Source organism: Anas acuta, chromosome 7, assembly GCF_963932015.1.
Source record: "Anas acuta chromosome 7, bAnaAcu1.1, whole genome shotgun sequence".
Classification (NCBI taxonomy): Eukaryota; Metazoa; Chordata; class Aves; order Anseriformes; family Anatidae; genus Anas; species Anas acuta.
The window spans coordinates 37520655-37546597 of NC_088985.1; the positions used below are offsets into that span (position 1 = coordinate 37520655).

General features: G+C 43.3%; 1 long non-coding RNA gene across 1 annotated transcript; it reads right to left on the reverse strand.

The window, feature by feature from the left end:
- Nucleotides 1-1369: 1369 nt before the first annotated feature.
- LOC137859840 (uncharacterized) lies at nucleotides 1370-24982 on the reverse strand. Its single transcript, XR_011098597.1, has 4 exons — nucleotides 24783-24982; nucleotides 4751-4865; nucleotides 3750-4088; nucleotides 1370-3057 (listed from the first exon to the last, which is right to left on the reverse strand). It is a non-coding gene; the product is annotated as an uncharacterized lncRNA (long non-coding RNA).
- Between the last annotated feature and the right edge of the window lie 961 nt (nucleotides 24983-25943).

Below are 25943 nucleotides of genomic sequence, written 5' to 3' on the forward strand. Positions count from 1 at the left end.
ACAAAACCTGTAAGGGTAGTCTTTCTGTAAGCATCTCAAGCTATAAGAAAACAAAGTTGAGTAGCCCAGAGAAAGCAGGGAAACGCACAGCAGATGTCCAGTAAATAAACCAGAAAACTTGTTGGGATGTTGCTAATAATCACAGAAAACAAGCAAACTATTTTGGAAATTCAATTTGCCCTGCAGTTTCTGTATGTACATACTGGAATACCAGGCAGAAAGCAAACATTTTGGTGGACATTGAGACGAACAGGATTTCCGAGCGCTGTGAGAGCGCTCCCAGAAGCACGCTCCCTCAGCACGATTTCACGAGGCAGGGGAGCAGCCCCTGCACTGCTGCACAACACAGCACGCCGGCACGGAGAGGGGCTGGGGATGAAGCTGCGGCCTGCCTGACCAGTTAAATTAACCACAGCCTTTGCCTTTATTTCTTCCAGCATTTGAATATTGTCTCCTAAGGTAAACCCAGCATGTACCAAATTGCATCTCAAAAACCTATTGTATTTTAGTTTTTAAATCACAGAATCACAGACTGGTCTGGGTTGGAAGGGACCTTAAAGACCATCCAATTCCAAATCCCTGCCATGGGCAGGGACACCTCCCACCAGACCACATTGCCCAAAGCCCCCCAGCCTGGCCTTGGGCACCTCCAGAGATGGGGCACCCACAGCTTCTCTGGGCAAAGTAAAGAAAGGCTTTACAGAGACAAGGGGACAGGAGAAAGAAAAACAAATTTTGGGACAGGGTTCAAAAGTCCAGCTGAATCCAGTTGGCTGATTTCCTCCACCCCACGTGGACATGTGTTTGCTTAGGGTCTCACCTTTCAACCACGAGCCGTGCTGCCACATGAAGTGGTGTTTCACCAGGGCCCTCCAGCTGGCAGCCCCATGCCCAGGCTGCCTGCAGGGCTGGAGGACTCAGCACAACCCAGCTGTGTGGGTAAGGAGGGAGGAAGAGCGAGGACTCCAGTTCTGGAAGCTGCGGGCAGGATGCAGCACCCGTTACATCGAGGTCACACATCAGAGGAGAAGCACAGCAGCGGTGTGTTGGTACAGGGGAAATGCAAAACGGGGTGATCGTTCAGGGGTCAGCGCAGGCAGCTCAACCACCAAATGCGCCGTGCTTCCAGCACTGCCGTGCTCTGGCCACAGCCAACTCGAGTGATATCTCACTAAATATACATGTATTTAGATTTAAATCATTTCTTTGATTCAATAAGGATGATATCAGGGGCTCTCTCACAGAAACTGCAGATGTTTCTAAACAAAGATTTAATGAAAAAAATCTAAAATATAAAAAATTCAGAGCTAAATAATTGAGAATTTATGGTGTTGTATCAGGGGCAAAAGACAAAACATGTCCTCATATATTAGATATAGTCTGAATAGCCTTTAATGTCAACACCATATCACACAGTAAGTGAACAAAACACCTGCAGATTGTTATTCTGAATCAGTTCAGCTTACATTAGCACGTGAGAAGGTTTAAACCAGAACAGTCTACACAGTGACAAAATGGTTTATAAAAACAGTCTGTTGTTTTTGTCTCCAGGTTGCTTCTCTTCTGGTAAGACTTTTAATTTTTCAGACTTTCAAATTTTATCTCTACAGAACTCTGCTGAACCTCAAAAGGCAGCAGTTAAAATCCATTCACTGAAAGCAACATCAACTCTGAAAACAAATGGAAAAGGTCAGGGACGAGAGAGGATCCGGAGAGCAAGTGAGGAGATGTCTTGATAGGAGGCCTCATTGCACCTGAATAATACATTTCTTTCTTGAGTTTGGTACAAATGGAACCACGTTGAATTCAATGTTTGGAGGCAGTTTTTTATGATTAAGCAGTCATCCTTTTAAGCTGTGCTTACTATTTCTTTGCTGTTAAAAGGCAGAGTTAGGTTGGTGTGCTGCTATGCCAATACTGTCTCTGAGAGGCACAAATTGCTCATGAACAGCAAACCAGAAAGGAAAACCCACAAAAAGTCACCAGCAAAGCCAGCACTGACCTCCCACACCAGCAGTCATTTTTGGTCCATTCTTGGGCATCGTTCTGGGATGAAATCCCTTCCAGACAGAGCTCCACTGGCAGGAAGAGCGCACACCCAATCTCTCTTCAGACCCAAAGCTGTGATATCCCCGTCATCACCACGAACACCATAAATGATGTGAGGCTCCTGCTGACAGTACTCAGTACTGGCCAGGCGAAGGTCTGCAGCAGGGCTGCCAATCTCACCATTGTGAGCTTCTGCTCAGCACACTCTGGAATTAAAAACAGAGCCCAAACACCTGGCTGGGCAAGATGAAAAAATGGGCTTCCCTCAGAGGGAAAAGTTGCCTAAAAATGTGATGGACTCATTTTCAGGGCAGGGCAGTTGCTATCATGTAGTGGCTACTTTTTTTGATGGTGGTGGGTTGGGTATAAGAGTTGGCCCTTCTTAGCATGATGTGCTTTGCCCTGCAAGCACGGTGGCAGAGCCAGTGGCTGCAGGGCACGGGCAGCTGCAGGAACCGGCCCTTACGTAGGCAAGGTGTAAATGTCCTCTGCCCTTCCCGAGGCAATGTGAAGTAAATGCACTTGTTAGTGCTAAAATAAGAGACGTTGCCTTCATGGTTATACTTCTAGGAGAGGCGTAATATGCAGTATGTTGCCACAGCTATTGTGACCCAGAAAGCTGAACGTAAATCACAGCATCAAAAATCAGCAGACGAGAGCTGTGGCTCAGTGGACAGGTATACAGCAAATCCACTTCTCAGAGCAAGGTTAAAATAAATCCAGCATTTTCCCAAGATGCTATACATTACACTGACAAGATAGCTGAAAATACCGTAAATAAAATGGCTTTTATCATCTCATATCAGTCTCTGGTGGATAATACTGTTTATCTCAAGAATACCTCCTCCAGCATCACATAAAATTCAGCAGTAAAATGGACTTTGGTTTCTCAAACCAAACAACAGAGCGGGGAGATGCTGCTAATGAACTAACAGGTCCATTCGCTCCCTGTGCTGAAGGAGCCACAGCCTGCAGTCCAGTCCCCATCGCAGTCCCCTGTATAATAACCTGCGACAACAGAACAAGAGATGCCATTTCTTTAATGTGTGTAGCCTTTCATTTTATAAGATGAATGAAAATAAATCATTATGTTTATCATTTCAACAGAAATTGCTCATTTTCCAACTCCAGAAATCTGAGTATTCATTGCCATTGTTTGCATAGGGGGTTATCCTCAGCTACGTTCCAATTTATGAAATAAAATTTAAACTTCTGCTAAATTGCAGACTCAAACGGATACTTTGCTTTTAATTACTTTCAAAACTGTTAAATATCTGACAATAAGGGATGCATTCTTCAGCTGTGTGATACATTTATTTACTCCGCTGTGCTTTTGGAGCTCGCTGAATGTTTATAATTAGGTTGTGTAACCATGCGAACCTTCAGCTGGTGTTTGCTGTTTCCAAAGCAGTTTTGTTCTGCATTTTGAAAGAAGGGAAAGCTACAACGCACCATGAAAATTATGCAGTAGTCTTTAATCTATACTTCCAGCGTGTAAAAAAGCCCACTTAAAAATTATAATCGTGATATTATAAATGCTGCTTAGGTGCATGGCAGAACAATGTTTCCTGGTGCAAGGCAAATGTACCCAGTGACATTTATCCATCTAGGAAGCAGTCGCTGCAGATTTCCTTCCCCCGTCCCACAGGTGCTGCCATCAGCCCCTGAGTGCAGCAGGCTTTGCACAACTACTTACACACCTGCACACACCAGGACAGCCCAAACGGGGTGTGCGTCTTCAAGTATTGCAGCAATACATTGGGTTAAATAACTGTGCTTTTGCGGGCTTCGTCCAAAAGCCCCCGGGGGTTGTGCAGAGGCATTCAGGAGGGCGGCAGCACCCCTCGGAGCCTGCCCAGCTCCTCTTCTCCTGGCAGAGGTGTGCACAGCGGCCCCAGCACACAGCAAGGCTCTCCTCTGCATCTCCAGGAGTCGTGGCACTTTCAATAGGTGCATTTCTTCTTAGTAGGATAACTTCTCATCCAGGATTAATTTTTCCATTGTTTCACGAGAACGTGCCTTTTAAACCATTCTGTTTTCTGCAGTAAACAGCAAAAGAGAGTAACAGTTGGTGTCCGGTTTAACCATCTGCTCACACACACGATTTCAAACTCTCCCCCATGTCATTTATAAACAGACTCCACCCTGTACGTGATTAAGTTATCTCCACCACACAAATGTTCACGTACATCTTTCCAACCCAGCAGTACTCCACACAAATTTTCTAGTAAGTGCTGAGAAACTCAGCTTTCCTTAGAATGATGACAAAAATCTGAACGCAGACCACAACATGCAAGCGTTGGAGATTTGCCATCTTCCTGTGCTTCTGTCACAGTAGTAGCTGAAGAGTTATGCAAATACATGAGTTTTCTGTTCAGGAGCTTGAAAAATAATAATGAAATATCAGCTTGACTATGAATCATTTTTTCCTTTTTTTTTTTTTTCCCCTCGCCAAAATCTGCCACACAAAATTCCATTTTTCTTTCCCTGTGGAAATTATCAAGCAAAACCAACCAACCAAACAAAAATCAATGGAAAATGAAGGCGGTGCACCGGTACCATTCAAAGAGGGAGCAGGAGGGGGGTAACAATGCACATTGCTCCAACCCCACCGAAACCAAACCTCTGTGGTGGAGGAATCCTTATTCTGCCTGAAGGGACACAGATTTTTCCCCTGACAGAGTCTCTGCATTTAACATACCCTTTGTCACGGCCTGAGACATGGCCCCCTGGCAGCAGGTGGACAGAAGCCTGCACAGAACCCAATTATCTTCAGCAACAGCTCTGGGAAGAGAGGTTTGGCTCCACGGAGCTCCCTGCAGATAAATAAATAAATAAATGGATTTCAGATGGGTCTGGAAAGTGCGGATCTGGCTGTGGGTTTTCACTCCTTTAAGTGCTGTACTGGTGCTCTCAGCTGCCCAAGGTGTCCTGATGCTATGAGGACATGCAGAAACAGCTGAAGTCAGAAGCAATTTTTGCAAGTCTGTGTGTCTTCAATGTTAGGAGACAATTCTTATGCAGATTTTCTTTATTTCCTTCTGAGACTTAAATAGGTCAAATCCCTCACTCAGTGTCATGCAGGAAATTGTACATTTCTATATTTGAGAATGTATAATCAGCCCATTTAAGTATTATCATTATAGAAATGACAACAAAACACAGACTGATAAGAACTTCAACTTATCCACAGGCCCTTGAACTTTAATGCAAGTTATTCTGATATTCAGCTCTTTGCTTCATATCACTGCATTCCAAATATATAGAATAAAAATTGGATTAAATAACGTGCTGAAGAGCACCACTGTGCAGTACGTAGAGTGCTTGGTGGCATGCAGGATCCACGTGTCTAGATGAATTACTAAGGCTCGAGAGTTAAAGCGTCCAGGCATGATGGGAGAAAATACAACACAGTGATGGCTTTCCGATGCCTCTAATAAAAACAGCAATTCCAGCAGAGCACAAAGTACCAGTATATTCTCTTAACAAAAATATTGAGTTAGAGAAGTGAAAGAGATGGCAGAAAGAGAAACCAGAACATATCCGCAAGTCGCTTGGTCTAGGACAATAACAGACTTCTTAAATTCTGCATCTGCACCATCCTTCCCGACGAGCTGCTAATATACAAGTCTGTCACAGACTAAATCTGGTAGAAAAGATTGGAAAATTATGTTAATGTGACTCGAGCTGAGAATACTAAACCAAAATAAACAAACAAAGAAACCAAAAGATAGAACTTCGTCACTGCAGAGGCTTTCATGGAAATCATAACACACTGCCAAATAAAAGGAAAGGCACGTTCACTGCTGGAGCACGTGAGAAATAGCTCATGGGGATGGAAAGGTGGGATGTGGCCCTTCTGGGCTGTGTAAGCACACACACACCAGAAACCTCACAGCCATTTCTATCTATAGGGTAAAAATGAGAGTATTTGGTGCCTTTTCCTCTGCTTATATGAGTGGGCACTGGCCAGTCTGCGTGGGCTGGTTAGGGGGCTGGGGCTCGGCAGCCCCCATCAGCAGCACAAGCACTGCAGAGGCACGTTCCCTTTCCACAAGTGTTTTCCTGCCAGGGTTCTCTGGGAGCACGCAGCTTCCCGCCTGCTCTGCAGCTCTGCCAGTGCTGTCCTCCCCGCCTACTTTCGCCTCCTTGGCGTTAAAAAGATGTACACAAAGTTTCAGTAAACTGTGAAATGAGCTGTCATTCAACAAAGCTAAGCTTTGAATAATGTGTACTTGCTAATACATATTGCCATCAGCTTCTAAAAAAACAACTACAAAATCCTTGTCAAAATGGTAGGTCTTCCTGAAAATGTAACGGTAGATCTGATTTTTAAACCTACAGATTTGATTTTGCCACTCTTTGCCAAAGAGGGGTATGTAGAAGAGCATAAGTCAAATCCTTTTCACTGATCCTAATGGCAAATGCTAAGAAGAAAATGAGAACGTTAAAGCCTGCTAAAAGGATCCAGCTGACTTACCATGCTATGGTTTTTATTATTAAATGATATTTTTCCTGACTGAATAAAATTAGGATGCTTAAACGCTGCATACCAGTGATCCTGATTAGTTGTATGTCTTGAGGGATGTCTGAAGGACTCAGATAACCAGCGCTTGGGATTACATTTAATTTCTATATGAATTTTGGATTCGGGGGAAACATATGAATTTCAGATTACCCACAACTTGGATAACAAGGTTTCATGCATTCAAGGCTTGCCTACATTAAGGAGTTGCCCAAGAGCTATTCTGCATCTTGTGTGTAACACATCAACAAATGAAAAAAAGACTGAGAAAGGAGTTGATGTTGGAAGGTAAGCAAAAGAGCACCTATAATGAAGTACATTTTGCTCATAAGTCAGAAATCAGAGAAGCATATTAACAGGCCAGGTGAAAGTGCTCTGCAATTCCTCCCTAATTGGGCCCCAAATAAGAGACACTCGGGGACTTTTTGCATCAGCAGGGATTTTACTCCCGCAGTGAACCTGCTCGCTTGGAAAACAAGGTGAGGAGATGTTACAGGGGAGATGCTCTGGCTGCGTTTTGTTTCTTGCACATTTACACGTGCAGCAAGAATTTTGGAAGGACCTACATGGCCATAAGGGCTCAGCTTTGTTCAGTCCTTTTGTGACTACTGTCCTTCATAAATACATTTGGCCCATGCAAACTAGTGACAGGGTTTTGGGGGAAAACACCCCAGAAGTGTACTACAAGTGCTGCTACTGCTTGAGGAACTTCACAGAGCAGCTTGTTAAAGTAAATGTTTTCTGAATTCTTTTAAAATATTGACATCATATTAAAAATAACACTAGAAAACAGAGCACAGAAAAATTCCAGAACATAACCCAATTAGTCATGGAGCGGTGAGACAAACACTAAAAAAGTTGTCAGATAGCAGGAACAGATGGGTTCCCAGACACGTTACAGCCATATCACCAAGGTGACTCCAGGTAGCCCCCAAGTGCCACCCGCTGTGCATACCTGGAGCTGGGGAGCATGGGACCCAGCCAAGGCCCCGTCCCATCAGCAGCACAGGGGTGCTCTGGAGTGAGCTTCCAAAATTCAGCATATAATTTGTTTATAGCACTTTATTTGGTCTGAGATAAAAACAGCCCAGATACAAATGAAGACAGCTGTCAGTTGAGCTGGCCAAATGCCACTTGAGTTTCTGTATCTTTTTCTCTTAAGAGAAGGAAAAAAAATCTCAGGAAAGCAAGCCAGCCCTGACTTCAGGCTGATACTGATAACAAGTGTTGTCTTTCAATATGTTTGGAATATTTCCCCTCTCCTCACCCCAAAGTTTGTCAAACTTGAGATGTTATTTCCAAGGCATGTGAGTATGCACTTTCATGCCTTTGAAATACCCTTTTACACATTAAAGACAGAATTTCACCAACATTTCTTTACTCCGAGTAGTCCCAGCCTTTGGCCTGTGCCAGCTGCTCTCACCTCTTGCTATCAAGCAAATGTGCCAACTTAAACTGCTATTTCTTCTCACTCCACTGCAGTACCAAAGATTCTTCAGGCCAAATAAAATACCGCCTTATGCTGTTAAAACGCCCTGATCCCCAGATAGCACTATAATAACAGCTGATGCTCAATGCCATGGTGTCACCCGATGCTTGTGTCAGAGAGCCTGCACTGCCTGCACTTTCTTAACCAGCAGTAAAATGAAAAGGTGGGTTTAGATAGGAAGAAAATAATTTCTCATTAACAAAATAGATGGGGTGTTAAAAAACTGGAGTAATTGCAGTTACACAGGATGGACGCAGAGCTCAACTAACTGAAAAATTGGCCATCAGTAAGCGCCGAACCCCCAAATACCTGTTTGCTCTGCTAACAGCTGTGCTGCCCAAGGTTCACTGAGCCAGATGGGAAGACACAGATGCTGAAAAGCCAATGTAACCTCTCAAGTAGGCAGCAGGGAAAATGCAAAGGGAAAAAAAATAAAGTTGTCAATATTAATGGAACATCAAAACTTCCAGGAACATCGACACCAGGTGATCAAAAGAAAACAATGAGAAAATCTCCCACCAGTAACGGAGCCGCAATAAATGCGAGAGAGCAGCAGGAGTTATCGATTTCCTGCTCTCCTACCTGGGGATGTCAGCTGGGACAGCACAGACCAGAGTTGTGTTTGAATCCATAGAAATAACTCACCGGTGTTCTTCTGGGACCCAGCGAGCTATGTGGCTGCTCTCCAGCATCACGTTTCAGCAATAGTCACCTCGCTTCTGTATCAAATTAGCAACAGATACACCTTATTGTGCTGACCTCATAACCTCATTGCCTTTTTTTTTTTTTTTTTTAAGTGCTTCACCACTTATTTGCACTTATTTCAATTTCGTTCTGTGAAATGGAGATGCTGTAAACACGTGAGAGAAAGCAAACCCCTGAAAAGCTTTATCTGAGTCCCACCAGCCAGTTACTACTGGCAGGTTGCAAGTTTATGGCAGAAATATATTGGGTGTGTTTTTATTTCTTCCCTCGCTAAACAAACAAACAAATAAAACCCCAAAGTTTGATTCCACTCTAGCAAGGAGACAAAAACAAACAAAAAGGTATAGCAACAGGTTGATTTCAGCTGGGGGGGCTGAGCTGTGGCTCTGGAGCCCAGCCACAGGGGTATGGGAATGGGGCGGTGTGAGGGATGCTGCCCTTCACTGCAGCTGCCAACACCTCTCTGCACCCTATCTGTATGCCTATACAAAAAAATTTATCCTGGACTGAATTATCTGAGGCATTACTTATTTGGCAAGTACAATTTGAGATTATCAAAAAAAATATTGTCCTTACCTCGTATAAACCCAAGCTACAGCTGTTCTGCTGATAGCAGCAACATCAACACCTCATCGATGGACTGAAGCCAACGCAGGCCCAAAGGCTCCGGACCATGGGACCAAATCCCCAGCAGGATTGGTGCCAAGGAGCAGAGGCAGCTCACCCTTGCCTGCCAGCCCCATTCCCTGCAGGGTGATGCCTTGCAGGGTGCGGGAGCTGGAGAAGGAAAGGGGACAGCGGTGGGATGCCGTCCTGCATGGGGAGGGGGAGTCCTTCCATGGAGGAAAAAGAGTAAGTCCTGGGGTTCTTGTTTTAAAGCTGAAATGAGAACTTTGCCTAAGTGAGAGCAGCTGGTTGGAATCACTAGAGATGATGGTGCCACTCCGGCAGCACCCTGCAATTAGTTATGTCACGTCCGCAGCAGTGTTTGCTGCAGAGCCTGCGTGCTGTGGGGTAAGGGAGCCCTTACACTGTTGGGTACTGTATTTAAAACAGTCTCATTTCAATAGACCAAGCCTCTTTTTCATTCATTTAAGATAAAATTAAGGTAAAAGCACACATAGATTTACAATCATAGGAGGTGAGAAAAAAAAATAATTAAATTCATATAACACCAGTGCAGCACCTCCTTGAAACACAGGCCTGTTAATGCTTACTTTCCAAGTGTAAAGCCCAAATGTGCTTCTGACAGAGTAAATAAAAGTGAATGCCTGCAAGGGGTGGGTAAACTCCCGTCCCACAGAGCCACAAGACTACAAGCTGTTAGTAACACTGCAGAAAATAAACTTCACAGAAGAAATACTACCAAGACGTTGAATAACAAAGAGAAGAGAGAGAGAGTTTTGCAAGAAGCTGCCTTGAGATGTGCTGAGAGTGAAAGCACCTGGAAGATCTAGCCTTCATTTTTAAGTCCTTATTTTTTTCCCCCCACTAGTGACTTGAGATTTATAGTAGAAAAGCAGTTATTTCTGCCCCTGTTATTTCTGGCCACCTTGCCAGGCAGGGGCACAGGGAGGGCACAGGAGCACGCCGATGCCATCGGGAGCCCTGTGCCACCTGCACGCCCAGCTGAAGGCCAGGCAGCGGCTGCTACACCCCGAGAAAAACACGAGGTACCTGGCTGGGCACGAGGCCGAGCCTGTGCAGAGACATTCAGCCTGCTGCCAGAGCCTCCAATTTTCAAAATAAATTGTTTCATTGCTTCTGTTATCAAGCTTTGTTTTGTTCGTTTGTTTCTCTTTAGGTGTTACAGAGAGAAAGAGAAAAATCTGATGGGGGTTTCCAGACACTGCTTGGGTGCACAGCCAGTGGGAAAAAAAGGATGGGTCAATCTCCCTCTGTGCTGTTTTTTGTTTTTTCATCCACAGAAGCCAGACACCACTTAATAGCTAATTTAAGATGAAAAACAATCCATATATCTCATCATTCAAACCACATTCCTATAGAGCTGTTAAAGTACACAGGCACCTAACCCCTCAGGGGCTGGAGAACTTGTACACACTGGGAGCTCTCTCACTTACCTGCTTTAGGGGAAAAAAATAACAAATAAAAGAGCAAAGCCAAAATTTGACTCTAAAACCCTTGTCACATCAAATGCTTGGGATAGTACCACTCAAATGTTTTGGTGCCTTTTTGCTTTTGGCTATATTTTCACAAAAAAATATACTTTCCCAGATAATGTGAAAACCCAGTCTTGAAATATCCTTGCCATCTCTAGTGCCTAAGGTCCGTAATGAAGATGTTAGCATCTGCTAGATTAATGTACAAAATAAAAGATCAACTCCCACTAGATTAATTTGAAAAAAAAAAAATCTATACATCTCCCTTGATCCAACACGTGGACATGTCCCAGCAGCATGTCCTGATGGCAGCAGTTGGGGGGACCCCAGCGAGCCCCATGCACCTTGCTGTTCCCACATCCCCCTGGCTGCCCCAGGCTCAGGGGTTCCATCCAGCCCTTGGGAAGGAAACGAATAAACATTTTTTAACGTTATTTGGGTGTCAAAAAAGGAGACAGAAATTAACGGAGAAGTACACTTAATACCAAAGTTGCTCGTGAGTCACTGAGCTTACTGGCTTTTCCACTGTCAGTGCATGGAGCCCTGTGCCCTGCTGTGGCTCGCAGCAGTGTGTTCAACCACTTTGAGAACCAGAGGAATATTTAAGGTAGACTTTGACCAGAAGACCCAGCTTGAGCAACCCCTGCCCTGTCAGCAGGGAGCATGGCACTGGAGAAGGGGCACAGCCCCACTCTGCCACCGAGAAACTTCTCCTGCACCCATCACAAGTTTCGGCAGCCTCAGACAAAGAAAGCCTCGCCAGGAGCAGGTAACTCAGGTCAGTCAGATGAATGTATATTAAAAACACAGAGATAGGTTTCAAAAGTCTGATTCAAAAGCCAAAGTATAAATTAAACGCTTGAGGAAATATTATTTACACGTCGTGTTTTCAGAGAGCAACAAAGCACTGTTCTAAAATGATGTTTCTAACCCCTTTTGATAAACTGCATATACAAAGAATAAATTTAAAGTTAGATCCATGAAGGCTGTCAAAAGCTACAGCGTTTATTTACAGGAAAGAGGAACAATATTTTGACTTCTCTTGAGCAACCTTTCAGGAAGGGGACCTTTCTGTGACTTAAATGTAGAAAGAAATGCCACATTAGTCAAAGGTCTATTTCCCCACCACAACAGGAACATTACTTCGTAATGACCTCCAGAAGGCCTCTATTTTTCAGTGCGGATTGGATGAGGTGTGAAGTCACAGCCACTGCCAGCCTTAGCTGGCCATGCCCAAGCAGCAGCTCAGAGGACGCCTTTTTCCTCTGCAAAGCCATTTCTGGTTCATCTCCTGGTATCCACAGTGAGAGATTTAGCTACGTTAGGATGTCACAAAACACCTGACATGAAATGCAGTGATTTTCTTTTGTGCTCCACATCCCATGGAGCCAGTCCCCATGGGGGCAGCAGCCCCACCACCAGCAGCCCCAACTGGGAGCTCCACAGCCAGCCCAGCACCAGCCCACACCCACCCACCGAGCAATACCCAAGTGATAAGATGAGAAATTGCCCCAGCTTGCACCAGGGGAGGTTTATGCTGGGCATTAGGAGAAATTTCTTTACTGAGAGGATTGTGAGGCACTGGAACAGGCTGCCCAGGGAAGCGATAGAGCCACCATCCCTGGGGCTCTTCAGGAAACACAGATGTAGAACTTGGTAGCATGGTTTAGGGATGGACTTGTCAGTACTAGGCTAAAGGCTGGACTAGAGGATCTTGGAGGGCTTTTCCAACCCGAGTGACTCTATAATCACCAGCTCACTGCAGGTATGCAACACAGCTGGGTGGGCACACTGCACGACTCCTGCAGATGTTAGGGATACTTTGGTTTCTTCAGTTCTCAGCAATATTGATCTATTTGTTGAAAGGCTAAAGCTTTTTTTGTTTTGTTGTTCCCAAAGGGTTAGTTTGGTAGAATGTTATCTTGTTTGTTGGGCTTGATTTTTTAAGACCAGACCTGAGATACCTCACTTTTGTCTCCTCTGTTTCAAATAGGCTTTGCACACACATGCAGCAGGAGCACTAACAGCATTTAGTCACAGTCTGTCACTGCCACTTTCTTTCAAGCCTTTCCCCCAACCTCCTTTTTATGACTGTAATCGTGTGATTACTGTATGGTGCACTGCTGCTGCATTTCAGGGAGAGATCCTAGAGCTGTGGCTTACCTGAAGCACACATCCACGCACAGGCATAACTTACTTGGTATCCTCATCCAGGAGAGTAAATCCTATCTTACCTGAGAAGCTTGAGCCTTTTCCTTTTTTTTCATTTTTCACTTAAACAATCACCTCCAGCCACCCAGCTGAAGTTAATCCACTGCAAACAGGGTGGCCATGCTGCAAAACCACTGTCCCAGAGTGATGCGATCAGCAGAGCAGAATGGTTGAATTAGCATCCGATGGGCTGTGCTAACGTGAATTACAGGCTGTGCCTGCATCCCAGCACATCCCTATTCTGGGCTCAGCAGGACTCCAGCTCCCTGGTGGGTGGGCTGGCTCAGGTTTCAAGCACTGCTTAACTCGTGGCTTTCATCTGTAGGCAAAAGTTAGCAGCAGCACTAAGATTGTTTTTGCCAAAGGCTTCAATAAAAACGTGCTGCCGCTCTTCCTTCTTACCCCAGACATAATATACATTTATTTTGTAGCCAGCAACACTTTAACCATGACTGCTTGGAGTCTACTGGCTAAAAGTTGAAACTGATATTAAATTCACAGTACCTGCAAACAGATCCTGGAACCTGGGAAATAAAGATGCCAAAAGAGATGGTTTCAGTACTAGTCCCACCATAAATTCTAAGAACTTGTGAGAATAAAAGAATTCTTTAGAATATTCTTTATAATACAAAAGTATTAAGTTTTATTAGACTTTGAAAAGACTTTAATTTTACCTTTCAGTGTTTACTGGGAAAACACCCTTGTGCTTCAGGAGCCTGAGCACTTAACAGTAGAACTTGGCCATTTATCTTCAGTAATGGCCCACCCCACTGTTCTCGTTTCTGCTTGGGTAATATGTTTATTGCAGCTTGGTGGAGTGCTATGATTTATTTATGTTATAACCCCAGTACTAATAGATATGAATGAATGGGAACCAGAGCAACACACTGATGTGATCTTCTAAACAGCACTGCCAACAGCCATCCTTCATATCCAGACACGACGCAGAGTTGTGCTGCTGCAATAACGCTATTTTGGAAATAATGTTTCTCTATAGTAATTTCCAAGGAGCTGAACTGATCAAAGGGAATTTTTAATTCCATCCTGCAAACTCAGACTTCTCACAACCACTCCCCTCTTGGGTGCCAGCCGTGAAGATACAACATCCCTGAAGGGATACGGGCAGACATGGCATCTCTGGGGGAAACAGGTGTTTCCATACTGGTGTTTCCTTCAATATGCCAGAACATTGAAAATCTGTTGCAGAAAAGTAGCACTTAGACAAGACTGATAGTATTGCTCTTGTCACTATCCTTATCAGCAACAAGAGGAAAATATATCCCTAAAAAGAAAAGATACAAGAGTTTGAACTGAGTAGCAGATCCTTTGACATGTGAAAGTCTCCTTAATTACTTTAATGGAGGCAGATTTTACCAGGAGTGTGCTGTTTACAGCACTAGCATTGTGAAAGATCTGGGTAAAAGTCTCCATTACCCCAGTCCTTACTTTTCCCACTTTAAATATAGGACCAAGATCCACATTTTGGACACAGGAGCTAATTCCCCAGTCCCCAGCCCATTTTACAGTCTCACTTTTCTTTCCTCCACTTTTCTAGTTTCACAAGTACATGCTTGAAATTACATTTCTGTTCCAGATAAAAAAAAACATTCAGAACCCTTTCATATTTCTGCAGATAGGAACTGTTGCTGCATCAGACCAAAAACTGCATGTAGCAGCTGAGAGTGAGAGGCCCCATGCAAGTTAGCATAGATGTGGTAGGTCTGCACTCCCCAGGCTGGAGCCATGTAGGATCAGAGCCGTATAGGATCACGTGCAACACTTTGGGAACTGGCAATTGCCAGCCAACATCTTCCCCACTGCAGCAATCCCACATCTGCCTGCTAATAACATGACAACACCAGTGACACCAGAAAGCTGCCATTAGACATCTGCAGCCATCCCAAAACTGGGTGTAACTTAGTAGGAGAAAGTGGCAGAGCTACAGTTCTGCTTTGAACCCCAGTGGATTCCAGGCTGCTGATGTGCTGTATCATTAACAGGGAAGGAAACTTTTTTTTTTTTTAAAAAAAAAAGCAGCATGACTATCAAGTGATCGTACAAAGAAATTCAAGCTCTATTCTTTCGTCTCTTGACATTTTATATTGTGCTAGCATGCAAAGATCAGAATATGCTGTGTATCTCTTGACAGTGGCAAAAGTGAAGTATGGCAGATGTAGACCATAAATTAATATAAACTAACCTTATACAAATGTTCAAAAATAAGAAATTTACTACCTTATGTCATGATTTAGCAGTTTTATTTCCATTGTCACTCTTATTGAATATGCTCAGACTTGAACTCCAGAGAGGTCTGTGTGCTCTCCAGAGCAATGACAGCAAGTAAAGAACTTGAAATTACCAACAGACTTGCAACATCCACACTCGTGGGGGTTACAAAATCTGCAAGACATTTGGCTTCACTTCAGTGAAGACTTATTTTATAGCCTTTAGCAGTAAAACTCATGAGCAAGAGATAAGCACAGTTCCCAGTCCAGTTAAATACCCAGGAAAACCGAGCAGCAGCTCAGCCCGCAGCCCAGGGGACACCCCAAGGCAGCTCCACCTGGAGTGCTCCAACAGGCACAGGCTCTGCAGCCCCTGCAAACATGAAGTTTTGGGTTTTAGAGAGCTTAAAGCTCATGGTAGAATCTAAGAAACAATCACAAGGAGTAAGATCATTTCTCTACAGGGAATGCAGAGGCTACACCTATCTTCCCCTAGCACAGGGTGTTTTATTTCAGCATAAGATTCATTTATTAAGAAGGAAAGGGCAGACAAATCATCTGGGACCGCATTTCTTCAGTACATTTAGGTGCCAGAAAGTGCCTCTCGTTAAGAATCAACTTTAAACATATTCCCCAATACTGAGCAAAGCTGTTAACCACCTTTTTTCCAGGATGGTTAATGTATCTTATGTGTAACTGGAGCAGAGCCACCACTGCCCGTGCTGCTGTCACATCCCCCTCTGTTGTTCCTGCCCAGCCCCAGGGACCTGGAGGCCTCCAGGGGGGCACAGGGGGTCCCTTCCCCATGCAGCCCGTGGGCAGGAAGCACGGCAGCCCCCAGGGGAGCAGGTGACAGGCTGAAAGCACTCAGGCAGAAGAGACACGAGGGCTGTTCCACCATATTTCATTTTAGCAATTTCACACCAAACTGTTTTGCAATGAGGAGGAAGAAGCGAAGGAAAACAAACAACATAGCTTCCCCTCTGCTCATGTTTTCTAGGTCTGATCTTGCAGCTTTTGGTGGAATACATTTTGAGGATGCTTAATGGCCAAGCCTGCTGGGTAAGGACCTCGCTGCTGGGTCCCTTTATTTGAGGGGCACCCTCAAGAGCTCAGGGAAGGAAGCAAAAATAAATCAAGACATCTCTGCAGTTTAGCTCTGCTGGCTCTAAGCAGCAGCTAAGCAGATGCTTTCAGACCACTTGTTCAGCCACATACCTTGGAATTGCAGCTCACTCACGGACACTGCTGCCCTTCTCTGCAGAAGCACCAGCTCCCCACAGGCTGCAGTCTCCGAGGCAGGTGCTTGCAGCTGAGTCCTGACCCCACGAACATGCACACACCTCTGTTCAGCTCCACATCAAGCTGCTTGCAGTTTTACTTCAACAACTTTCTGTTCACTTGTGTGCCAAAACCACACTGGACTTCAGTTGGGCCCAAACTTTACCCTTCACATGTGCATTTTGGACAAACCAGGCATACTGGTAACTTCCAGCTGATGGAGTGCTGCAGGAGCCATCACTGCACAAATCCCACATACCTGATGTGAAGTGAAACAGGATTTCAAGCACACAGAACTTCAGGCACGAGGGGGTCATCCAGAGGCACAGGGGTGCCGCGGCAGGGTCAGGCACAGCCAGCGACATGGATGACAGCGAACATCATTAAGGGTCCTGAGCTCTGCCAAGGACAGGAAAAGCCTGATGCCTCACTGCTTAAAACTGTATCATTCAGCTCAGGTTTCTGTTTGTTGGTTATGAATTGAGTGGAGTTTTTTGTTTATTTTTTGGGGGGGGGAGGGGGGAGGAGGAGTGTGTGCCTTATTTTGTTTTTAAGACTTCTCAAGGCCCAGAACCATGCAACTCAACATCTGAAGAAACACAGAAATGCCGAGGACAAACTTACCAAGAACTGCTTAGCAGCAGCACGCATAAACAGGCAAAGCAATGTTTTGACAGCCCCGTTAATGAGAATAATATTTTCTGAGAGAAAAGGAGAAGAAAATGCTACTGTGAGACTATGCAGTCAGACACAAGACAAACTTTAGCAAAGATTTTGTGTTGCTGAAGGCTTAAAGAGGAATAGACCAGTAGGTCCTCATGGCACCAAGAACGAGAGCAGGCTATCCCTGGACCAGCACAGAGGGACATCTGGCATGGGCTTCCTAGGGCAGCCACATGGGATAGCAACAGCTTATCCACCAGGTGCCTCAATAAGGTAGTGCTATAAGAAGTCCCCTATTTTTATGTCCTCCCTGCCATGTCCGCTCCATCCCAAGCCATAGGAAAGCTCCTGTAACTGCCTCCCGCAGGGGAGGCCTCAGCTTGCACACACAGGAGCTGTCTGCTCAGCTCCTGAAGCAAACCCACACCTGCATGGGGATCTCCCTTCTCTCCCTCTTCAGAACAGGTCTCTCTGTCTCACATCCTGGGGGATACAGGGTCTGGTTAGTACAGAATTCAATGTCTGGGTTCACACCTGAGCAAGCACGTATTTAGGCGTAAAGAACTACAGGCACATTTGGATTTTTTTTGTTTAAAAAAAAACAAACAACCAAGTAGCAAGTTTTAGGTGGTATAAACATCAGGCAAGCATTTAGAAAGGACCTATTAAGCCCTGGTTTTGAGCTTGCACATCAGTGATGCACTCACATCTTCACTGGATCAGGTCTGGAATCTTTATCATTTGCTTTTGAAAATGTGCCTCCAGGAATGGGCATCATAAATCTGGAGTAATAAAACAGGCAGAGGGAAACAACATACCATTTGTACATATTTGCTGTATTTTACTTAAATTAGTTTTACCTTTGTGGCTATTCCAAATTCTTCTACCATTTCTAGGTACTTTAATAACCTTTTCACGGAAAAATTAGTCTCCTCATACACCAGTTAATGTCAAAACAAGGTGCTTGCAAATCTAGGCTTCTTGCCTGTTGAAAGCAGTAACAGATGTCCTTTCTGATCATTATTTGTTTCACATATGAACCAGCTACTGAGAGGTTCTAAATCACAGATGTGTTTGTTTGATGCTTCCATTTCATTTGGAAATACTTCTATTGGCCAACTGCATAAGAACTGATTTTGCAAAACAGATGGAGATTATTCTGCTGATCACTGGTTCTTAGTCATAGTTCAGAATATTTTCTGTGCTGTTCCTTTGAAGTATACTCATGCAAAACAACCACATTAAAAATCCCTCCCACATTAAAATATAGTAAAAGTTCAGTGTTAACCCTCAAGGACTCCCAAGAAAAATCAAGGATAAAGCTGATTTTCCTCACTACTCCACCTTGATGTTCTAGATGAAATGACATGAAGAGGTGCATTCCTCCTTTGAGATAGATGCCTTCCGTGGAAAGAAGGCATAGCTCACGCACAGCATTAGGGTAGGATGGAGTTTGCCTGCACTCCATTTTCAGCTGTAAGCACAGGTAAAAGCAGGAGAGATTCTGATGGTAGGAAAGGGGCAGATCAATGCAGATTATACGATGTAATATAAGGTATGGTGACTGGGGCCCTGCCCCCCAAAGACCTGCTCTAGAGATCATTTTAATACCCAAAGTCTTTATGAGGTCTAGAGCAATCTAAGTATATGTAGAACAAAACCTGGATTTTGCCCTGAAGAGCTTAAATGAAACAGAGGAATTAGCATTAGATGCAGAAGTGGAGGAGACACTAGGATTAAGAGGTAAGAGTAATAAGACTGCAATGTTATGTCTTAAATGCAGTTCTAGTGAATCCAAGTTGTCTGTTTTTAAAGAAAAATGCAAAATGATGGTGCCTCGGGAACAAGCTGCCAACTAGCAGGAAACAAATGACTAGTAATAGGAGGAGTGTGTACCCGATAATTATACCTTTGCATTTTACAGCAGAATCTGAGGAGAAAGAGACATAGCTATTGCCTAGACAATCCATAGGAACAAATAAGTATCAGCCACCGTCAGCAGGAGACTTGGTACTGAGGGAGAGTGGCTGGAGAGAAGGCACCGCCTGCATGGCACTGTTTTTTGGAAGAGTAGCTGGAACAAGTTTTTATGTTGATTCATAAATGTGTCATTTTTGGAGGGAGGCAGGAAAATGTGTGCGAGCAGAGACAGCAGCACAATGAATAAATACCAGAAGTGTGGGAGACGGGAGCAGAGAGAGGAAGGGAGAACGCAGATAAAAGTTCAGAGGAAGAGAACACAGCCTGGATGAAAAACAGCAAGGAACAGGGAAAGGGGGAAATGAAAGACATTTTTACAGTTACAGAGAAACAATGATAGATTAAAGCCTGAATAAAACCAGAGGGTGAGAAGGGGATGTGCAGCACTGACATGGGGCAGAAGGGAATGATTTGAAATGGAAACACTAAAGAAACAACTACATTGCTTTTACATTTTCTTAACAAGTATATGTGCAAAATTATCCCTCAGCCTACGATCATTAAATTTGTTAACAAGGGTGAAGGTAAAGGGAGGCGGAGGCAGAAGAAATAAGAGTGGAAACAGCTCCAGCTATACTGCCTCTTCTCTAACCATATGTACTCCATACTGGATGAAGCTCTCCTCTCCTCTTCCCCCATTTCATTTCCCCGTCGCATCCTGTGCTCTGCAACCTGCTTGAAATCCCACTTGAAATTCTGCTCTGAAATCTGCTTGTATTGGCCCTGCAGTCTTTTGAAACTTGAATGCAAATGAAACCATCTGTGTGGAGATGACAAATTCCACTCTCCTCCAGCAAAAGCTCCCACATGACAAAACACTTGGTATCCTGCCCTGTAAGATAGTGGTTGCCCAAGTAATTGAATTTTCCTGATGGCCCAGGCTAAAACACACGGCCAAAAGTCTCTGTCAACCTTTTAGCAAGTGGACAAGCACAATGAGCTGCTTGGAAGGAGAGCAAGACATCCTAATCCTCCCTGGACAGAGACTCAAGCTAGACAAGACCAAGCTGGCCAGCACTGATGAGCATCCACCACCCCTCTGAGTTTCAGGCTGGGACCAGGGCTTGAGGAAGGTGGGAAGTTCATGCTTAGAGGAGGAATGGAGTGCTAAAACAAAGTCTGTGAGCTCTCCTGCTCCACAGCTGATTGATTTTTGACCCAAAAAAAGATTATAATAAGGCAACAATAAACCAGACCAGAAGCAGTCCTCAAGATATGCTTGAAAGACAATTAAAATGTGGCAAAAATTGTTTAATACACAATTTCAGCACTACAAAGGAAACTCCAGTTATCTCAATTGGAAAGTTTGTCACAAAGCAGAGAAGAGTCTACCATAAAGCCTACGGAGCACAGCCCAATAGTATTAGACTTCAAATAGAGTATTTCAGATGCCTTTTTACACCAGCTTATTGTCTGTTTCCTTAGAAACAGGAATCAGCAGCCACAGGCGAAGGAGTTGGAACTTGTGTTAATTTTAGCTGCTGTTTGTTCCAACTTTGCTTCCATTTTCAAAGAAGCACAAAAGTATTGAATTGGACACTGCCATTTTGTAGGACATGTGCAAAGTTTCAGTCTTTAAGCTCTGGATTTATATCGAGCCTCCCTATTCATGAGGTGGTCCATGATGTGTTCCATAATAGGCCCATTGCTCCAAACTGAGCTCAAGCTTTTACAAGCCTCACACATGTAACTAATGGTCTTTACTCAAGATATTTTTAAAGGATGGTAATGGGTTGCCTCTCAAAGCTTTGTCTGTGATGCCTCGAAGTCCAACCCCATGAAATTACATCTCATCAACAGCTTCACCACTGTTCCCATGATGGAGAACTAGCATTAACCAAATATTTTGTTTTGCCATAACCAGCTTTCATTCGTACTATTTATTTATACTAATTACAGGCCACCCAGCTCAGCACATTCTAGTGCCAGAGGTGCTTTAAACTTCATGTCCTTACTTTTGTCTTTATTTCTTGCTGTTCATTCCATGCTTGTTTTTAAGTCTATTGTTCTTTCTAAGTAGGCATAGCTTGAACCTTCAATACAAAGTGTCAGCTCTCTGCTCCATTAAGCTCCACATTGTCCTCATCACCGCATATTTAGGGCTCTGTTAAATGTGACCCATTTTGATTTTTGCAGGCTTACCCTTTCTTTTCTTTAACATTACTGCTACTATCCAGCCTAGCTCATGCTTCCTGTTGCTTCTGCTGTGTAAACTGAAAGCAAAATAGGATCTCAGGTCAAAGGAGCACAGCTGGAGAGACCCCTTCCAGAGATACTGAATCTGTGGTACATAGCTTGGTTTTGACTCAGCTGATAAAGAGCACTTCATTCCTGAAAGCAGTCTCTGCTTTAGCTACCAATCATCTCATCTTCGGTGTCTGTTCCATAGGGTGAGTCTGTTTTACAGGGCTATTACCAGAGGACAAGGACAATCCCATAATTAGGGCAAGGCAAGAAATCTCAGATAACACACGTTGAGTGCATTATATAAAAGTAGCCAGGTGGAAGTACAAAGGAGCTGTGGACTCTATTCAACCCCAAACACACACCATTGCACTGCATTGCTCATCCTGGTGGTGCCTCAGAACTTCCCTGTGTAGGCAGAAGTTCAGAGACCTCTGAAGGCAGATCCTGGGCTGAACCCATCTGGGCTGCCAATAGGTCTGTCCTCAATCTGCTGAGAGTTTGTCCAAGTGATTTAATTGAAACATTTCATGCTCAAAGCATTTTGCTAAAGCTTTGTTTCCTCTGATAGCTTTCTAGCTCAGTAGTCAGTATGTAGATTAAAATTTAATTTAACTGGCTTAATATGTTATGGCCAACTGATTATTTTATTTTGGACCAAAATTTTATACCTATCAGACTGATGATTCAGGCTGGGAAACCTTAGTTGATTTATAGTCCAACCTGCTCTTCAAAGTAGGATCAAAGCTGAATTCAGACCAGGTTTGTCACAGCTCTGTCAACATGGGTCATGGAAAAAATCTGAAGATGAAGGATAAGTTAAGCAAAAAACCACCATTTAAGAAATTATATGTTAAGTGATTACTTTAAAATGGGGTGAAAAGTAGTCTTTCTAAACTGGAGGTATGGCCATTTGTATGCAAGTTTTCCACAAGCAGCAAAAGATGTTTGTATGCTGAAGAACTGCTGTTGGTTTTGTGCAGAGTTTTGTGCATGCATCCTGCAAAACATTCATGTCATGGTTTCCTGCAGGGTAGACAGAACACCTGAGAGCAATATAGAGAAGGGCACAAGACAATGCTGAGGGTTACAATGGGAGAACCAGAAAATCCCAAGTTGGAAGGGGCCCACAAGAATCAGACTCTAACTTCTGGGCCCCCAAAGGACCACCGAAAAAAATCAGACTGTCTGAGAGCGTTGTCTAAACACTTCTTGAACTCCAGCAGGCACTTCCCTGGGGAGCCTGTTCCAGTGCCCAAAGAGATTAAGAGGTAGACTTAAATTGCAGGAATTAAATACAAAGAATTGGAAAGTACTCTGGGTTAGGATTTAAGAAAACAAAGACCTTCTGAAAGTAAATGCATTACATTTTCAAGTGTAATTTGTCGTGTAAATTATCAATTACTGAAAATACATTCACATTCATATTTTTATTTATGCTCCATCTTTTCTACATCACCTTGCATTGTATTTCCAGTTGCTCTCAAAATGCTTTGGCATCTGTATTTAGTTTTTTTTTGTGTAGAATTTTGACTAGAGAGGAAAAAACAAGACGTAAATACTTCTGAGATGCCACTTACTTCCACAAAAAAGCTCTACCTATGGTACTCTTACACATTTTTCACACAGATCAAATAGGATGAATGTGCAGACTGCAGACCAGTAAGTGATTGAACATCATTATCCAGTCATCAGTTGTTGGAAATATCAGAATATCAAGATAAAATTATTTATGGATACATTTTACAGATTTTCATAAAATAGAGGCCATTTCCTGAGATCAGTAAAATGCCAGAAAGGGTAGTTCACTGCTGGTAAAATTGCATGCTTACATAAAAGAAACAGACAGGGAGAGATTTCTCTCCCCTATGAGCATAGGGGAGAGAGAAGTCTGTGTACAGTGCAATATTCTTCAGTACTTACTGAAAAGTGACAAAATTGCTCAGACTCGGACTGGGGCAAATAAGAACAGCCTGAGCAGTAGAAAATCAGGTACAAAAGATAGATATGAGCTTGGTAGTAATGGCAAGAATAGGGGTTCATTAATGTAAAAGCCACAAAACCTGTTGCAGGCAAATTACATGATTTTGGACAATGCTTTCATGATAGCCACCAACACAAAATTTTATGTAAAAACTCTATAAATATTAGTTTCTAATACTAGCTAGTTAAAAGTAAAGCGGGATAGAAGTACCTTTTTTTTACACAGTATTAGTGTGCAGTATTTTTTATAGGGATCTGTAGTGCTACAGAAGAACTCAGTGAAGTCAAGCTTCAGATATACAAGATCATTACATGGTCTTTTCTGTGTGCCTTGGAGACCCAACCACTTCGTAGAAAGAGGAAAATTGAGTTGACTTTCCATTAAACAGGAATGGATTGTTGAGCCTATTGAGTCATTTCAAATTTACAGAAATGTAAGCAAGAAAAACACGAACCTAAGAAGTTTACCCGACAGAAGTGAACTGCATAATAAGTACAATGCTCTTAGCTAAAAGGTTACAGTGACCTATATGATGGTTGGGAGGGAAGGAAAGGTATTTCTGCCCACCTGGAGCAGTCTTCCACAACATTTTCAAGGAAAGTGCAGGGGGCAGGTGATGACGCAAACAGTCCAAAGCTAATAAATGGTTATATAAATACTATGACACCCTTGTATTTGTGTATTGAATAACATTGTGAAGAAAAAAAAAATATGTACAACAGCTAGAATAAGTTTTATATAAAAAAAAAAAAACTATAAAGTGCTGGGAGAGGGGGGACTCCAAAGCTTTCCCACCACAGTCCTTCCAGAACCCCAGTTTCCTTGTCTGAAGCCACGTTAGTGTAAACAAGAACTGTTTTGATTTTAGAATTAAAAATTAGTGTTCTAAATCATGAACTCATCCCTTATTATGCAGCATAACTTTGGAGTATCTGGTCAAATGCCAATTAACACTGAAATAAGGAGCCAGTAACTTGGTGGTTGTCTAAATTTAGTTTGGGCAGATAGTCAAGAAGAAAGTGTTAGAATTCAGGGAGAAAAGAAGGTCCAACAACACACTGTAGGAAGGGGGAAAATCTAACAAGGGAAAGAAATGCAGCCAACCAGCAGAGACCTCAGTGGCCAGAGGCAAGCACAAGCAGCCCTTGGCAGAGCACTCTCCAGCTGTTCAGAAAGGAAGAGGCAACATCCCCAAACCCATAAGTACAATTAGTTGATGTGATCTGGCCAGGCTGCAGTAAAATAACTGTGGGCAGATGGCCTTAACAGCTAGGGTATCGACCACACATGGAGTAAGGGGGCACAGCTACCACAACAAGCAATTAGGGCAGAAAGCACTACCCAGTGCCTCTTCCTGTACACTCACCTACTCTCTGTTAGTGCTGCCCCAGCTGCCTTCACCAGCACACGATACCTTTCATTGTCCTTTGCCATTCTGCATATTTCTGGAAGAGGCCACCCTTGCTTGCAGCACCAACTGACTCCAGAAGTGCCACCTCCACTTATGGCGTGAGCAGGACTAAGGCCCCCACCAACAGCAGCATCAGTGCACAGCTCATGCTCCTAGTGAAGAGGAAAAAAGAGGTAGCCTGTTCCCCATCTTCTTTTAAATGATGACCTTAATTCTGCAGTTGCTCCAGCTGGCCCTTCCTCGGCCGCTTGGTGCTGCCCAGCTGCAGCCAACACGCTGCTGCAGGTGCTGGCTCTCAAATCACTTCGCTGCAGAAGTGTGTGAAGGAAATTGTGAAGGCAGAACTCAGCTACCAAAGCAGGGATGTTCTCATTAAACAAAAGCATGGGGAAAAAGAATAGGAAAAGATTTTGCCTCTTAAATTAAATGTGTAAATGAAAAGCTGAACTGCCATGTCCTATATATCTCTGCCACTCATAGCACACACAAAAAAAAAAAAAATAAGTCAAGAACTGCTTCAACACATTTTAGCCCTGTTGTCTAATGTATTCCTCTTGCAGTGACCTTGGTCTGAGGAGAGTTTTGCAGAAAACTTGCACTGGGATGAAATCTCAGTGTCCTACCTGCAGTACAGGAGGCATTCGTGAGATGATTCCAACAGTGAGAATGAGATTCTCAAGTCAAAATCTGTTAAAACAAATCTTTGCAAATTTTATTTACTGCTTTTATTTGCTCTTTACAGTGTTGACACATAATATGCACTAATGACAAAATGTTTTAATAGAAGATAATAACAAACTGAGATAGCTTAGAAATAATTTTCATTCAAAATTTCCACTATCCTCCAAACTGGGCGTACTAACTGCAAAATCTCTGTAGCCATAGGAACCTTGAACTGCTAACGCTGTTTATACAGAAAAATCTACTGATAGTTTATTTGCAATTTTAGAAAGTTAACAGGATAGGATAAAATCATATTATATATTCAAAGCTTTACAATGTAAACATGATTTTTTTCCATAAATCTTCAGAGTTTTCTAAAAGGCATCAAAATATTGTGTTCATAAAGTTTCATAAGGTTTATTTTTTTCAATAAAGTTAAAAGCAGTTTGAAAC